Below are 4,879 nucleotides of genomic sequence, written 5' to 3'. Positions count from 1 at the left end.
ACTGGTCGTCAAGCGTCGCCATGCCACTGTTGAGCGACAGCACGCAGCGACCGAAGGTAGGACGGACATCAGGATCTCCGGCTCGGAGATCCGCGTTGACCGGCGACATGATAGTGCGCTTGAGTACAGGGAGTACAGGAGGGGGATTTGGGGGAACTGGAGTAGGAATCGAGATTCCAGAGGTGGGGGAGGGACGGGAGATTGGGGATGACAAGGTAGCATGAATTTCGAGCACACGCCAATATGCTCTTGGCGCGCAAGCGCACGAAAACACCGGTGGCGCCCACATGTCGGCCTAGGAGTCCTTATTCTTTCTTTTTTGGAGAGCCCGACCTTTTTTTCAGGATCTTTTGAGAGCCCGGCCTGAGAGTCATAATTGACCTGTTTGGCATTGAGTTACTACTCGGCCCATATTCAACGACACCTCACTGGCCCAAACAAGTGTACATCATTGAAAAGACACTGAGCTTAAATTATATAACTTGAAAAAGGAGATATACTCTGAACACTAGAGAATGGTGATGCCCTCATTTAGCCCACCAGTAGTTCGAGACAATAAACAGTTCGAAACAATGATATATACAACATTCAAACACTGACTAGTGACTACTACTGACATAAATAGCAAGAGATGATAGTTCATAAGAAGTCTTGCTACACCACCAAAACGCACCCATCTGCAGTGCTCAGACTCTCATGATCCAGACGAGAATGACAATCTAAACAGAAGCAACTATTACATAGTAAGAGTCACATAGACGAGGATGACCAAATGACAAGGAATATGCATAACAAAAGAAAGAACTACCCATCCAGAACCAGCAGCAAAGACAACAAAGTCATTCAAAGAGATGATCCAACACCATCATAATTTGCAGACCCGCTTCAGCGACCAGTGATCCAGAGACACCAGTACTCCACCCTTTCGATGCAACATCCCAATTACCTATCAACTTGAAGGCGTGAACCACATCACTGCCTGTCCTAATTGAGACATCCAAGGATCAAAGTTAAACCGGATGCCTTTTTCATTCTCACCATCTTTTGGCTGCAGGCTGTATCGTTGACAATCAGGGGAGTTTGCTCCCGAACTCCTTGGGCTCGCCGTGTAGACACAGTTTTCCATAGCAAACAGAGCCTCTCTGCCATCAAGGTCCTTGCCAACGGTGATCTCCTGGTTAATCGGATAATTGAGTCTGAGAAACAGAGAGTCTGAACCAAGGCTGTTTACCCACCTCCAACTAAAAAATCCTAAAGGCCCCAACAAGCTGGTATCCTGCTCATAGACGTAACAACCACTGTCCGGATGCTCACGTATTACACGGTGCTTGTATATAGTGGGGTTTTTGCAATATAACTTTTCCGACTCATGTGTCTGAATGATCATCAGTCTTTTGCCATCGTCTGATCGAGCGAGGAACCAGTTGTGCTTCCCTATTTTTGGCAAAGGTGGTGTGATTACAAAGGGCAGTAACTGTAGGGACACTTCATCATATAAAAAAGGACAGACATTGTTAATGTAAGATCAGCATTGTTCAGAGTATGAGTAGGATAAGCAAGAAACATCACTGATATGTCCCTGTTGGAACTGGGAGGAAAATACAGGGAAATGTATACTGGGTTCGAAAATATAGAAGTGCCATGCATGGTTATACTCATGTTATCTTGCAATCGATTCGTCGCAGGAAACTACCATGTCATGCATGTTATGTAATCATGTTCTGTCTTCACAAACAAATTCTTCAAGGTAACTAACAGACCATGCATTGTTATATACTTGTGTTCTGTGGGCAAATTTTTTGTGAGGATATTATTCTAGCCACTGATTGATGAAGGGCGAATATAGGTATGTACACATGGTAAGCATTGCAGGATTTCACTACTTCCAAATATAGAGTTCTCCATATGCACATTTACTTCCCTAATGTATGGTTAGATGAAACCAACAGTGTGGTGCATGTTTCTACATCATGAAAATGAGGAAACTAACATGGCCATTGATACACACTCATATTTAGTAGTAGTATATAGATTACTATAAAATAAGGATAATATCCATATATTCCTAACCGTTTGATTATTCAGGGTACAAATTGGCTGTAATGACATGGTCACAATCGCATGAATTAACTCATTTTAAATATAGCTGATTTACGGCATCTCTAATACATTGCCATAGTTCTACTCAAATTCTGCTCAAACAGGGATATGCCAATCATCACAAAAATTTCAAATAGTGTCATGGCGTCATCATTAACATGAGGTGGAAACAACTTACACGCACCGTCCCAGCAATACGTGGTGCCATCTGCTTTGTCGATCGCGTAGATGATGCCATTGTGTTCAATAGCATCACAGAAGTGTGTATCGGCTTTGACGATGATCCACTGCGAGCCGAGTTGTCTCCAACTAAAGAAGGCACCAGCGTAAAGATAGGCGAGTCCGCGGTCGAACAAGGCAATTAGCTTGAAGTTTGCGTAATTCGCATGTCGTGTGGGCACTTGGAAGATTACAATCTTCTGCAAAACAAGGTCCGTCCAACTGACGTAGTAATCTAGATGACTTGGATCACGATGGTAATACTCTACATAATCCAATGGAGGAAGGATAATCTCATGGGAGGTTTGGAAGTTCACGAGCACCAACTTTTTACCGTCTTCTCTGAAGGCAGCCATCAAGTGGGAGTTCATGCCGACCCAGTACATACCTGCCAAGAAGTTTCGGGCGACGGTGATCGGATCGATGTCAAGGGAAATGATGTACGGCGACCCACTACATACCTGCAAACAAGTTTCGGCTAATGGAGATCGGATTGAAGTCGAGGGGCATCATGCACGCCTCTGTATCATGGTGAGCCAATCTCCCAAGACCAGATAGCAGCAAGCAGGGTGTCTTGAAAAGCTTAGGCCTCGCTCCGATGATGGCCGTGTGCATGTCCCTCGAGCATGCAGCCAGTCGCAGGGCGCTCAACATATCCATACACGGACAACAGAGGTCGAGGATGTCACTGGGGAGATTGCTCCAATCGCGGCTCATATGGATGCTGCGCGGTTCGTGTTCGGCCATGGTGGAGTTTGGAAGGGGGCTTGATTTATGGGGGAGAAGGATGTCGGTGCTGGAGCGGCTAGCGAGGGAATAGTGGTACTAGGGGAGGCGAGTGAGGCGACGGTACACGGGGGCACAGTGAGATGGAGACGGAGACGGAGACGAAGAAGGTGATGGAGATGGAGTGGTGCTATGGGAGCGGAGAGGGAGACGAGGCAAAGCGCCAATGTGCTATACAGTGGCGGTGACAGACTGCACAGTGCACAGGGTGAGGCTGACTTTGGTAACCCGAACACGCCGCCTGGACTAGTGTCAAGCGTAGGGTGTTGTCACTTCACTGTGAGGACCAGATGAATAGTATTTTGACCATCAAGTGTACCATAGTTGTACTACTACTACTACTACTACTACTACTACTACTACTACTACTACTACTACTACTACTACTACTACTACTACTACTACTACTACTACTACTACTACTACTAGTAGTAGGAACATGAGTACTCCAGTATTGTATAGCGGAAATAGATCTCCCGTGCTAGCATGCCTGTTCACTTCATCGTTCAGGTATCATCCATATTGCGAGCAGAACCAAATTCTCGTGCATGCCCAATCAATGCCCTGCCGCGATGCATGCAGTGGTCGTTCTGGTGCATCAAGGACGGCATGCAGATTGTTCCACACTCGAGAAGAGGAAAAATGCAAAGGTAGAACACGGCAGTAGAGGAAGAGAACGCTGGCTAACGAGGCTGGGATGGGATCGAGCAAGAAGTTAATGCTCCACGCCTAAAGGTTTTGGGAAAACCTGATTTTCATAAGGTGACTTATACTCACCTAAACGGAGGGAGTATTCCTTAACCAGAGAATATTGTGTCTCCCACTCACGCGCTCAAAAAAAACTACGACACATTTTTTATCTGTTTGCATGCATAGGTCCCACCTATCAGGAAGGATGGGCAAGTACACGAATAGGTATGACTCATCAGTCTACCCGCATAGCCTTTTCATTTAGTCTACCTAGCCGTCTAATCAACTGCCTGCACGCCACTTCTCCCATTTACTTCGGCATCAGGAACCGATTCTCCTCGGCTTCTTCACCTCCCCTTCGTCTTCATTTGCACCCAAACCCCGTACATCTGCAAGCCAATCTCCACTCGCACCGAGCCTAACCTGTGAAACAATGGGCAGGGGGAGAATTAGGAAATGAACACGAAAGTAGTCTTTAGAATGCATTTACTACATGATCAAACTCATCTTACCTGCTCATCGGAGGAAATCCGAGTGCCCCTCAACGTCGGCATCTCAAGGGGCGTCAACTTGCAACTATAGCCACGCCGCGCTGGAGAGACCCCCAAGGAAACATCCTCGTGCGTTCCACGGAACATCAAGATGCATTTGTATGAGTAGTTTATCTTGTGAGAGAAAAGGATGAACGAGGGAAGGCCTCTAGAGATAGAGATGGACACTACTACTACCAATGTGCTGGCCCGTGCGTTGCAATGGATCCAAAGTAGTAGAATAATACTTGTTCACGTGCTTGAAATATAAACACTCTAGTTTTGATATACATGTGTCAGCAGACATGACAGCTTGTCCATGGAAGTTGAACCACGACGACCATCACATTTCTTGTTTCTACCACTGCCACACCCACACGCGATTCCCACGACGTCGCTCCAACCCACGGCACGACGTTCCCCGACGTGGACATGGATCCTCTGACGTGGCTATCACTGCCTTGCCCTGCCTTTCCTTCGCTGACAGGTGGGACCCACACTTATGGGTCCCACATGTCAGTGACAGAATGGTAGGATTGTTCACTTCAGGGGAT

The sequence above is a fragment of the Triticum urartu genome, chromosome 2, assembly GCF_003073215.2.
Source record: "Triticum urartu cultivar G1812 chromosome 2, Tu2.1, whole genome shotgun sequence".
Lineage (NCBI taxonomy): Eukaryota > Viridiplantae > Streptophyta > Magnoliopsida > Poales > Poaceae > Triticum > Triticum urartu.
The sequence above is the reverse complement of the archived record's forward strand: the minus strand, read 5'-3'. Positions refer to the sequence as shown.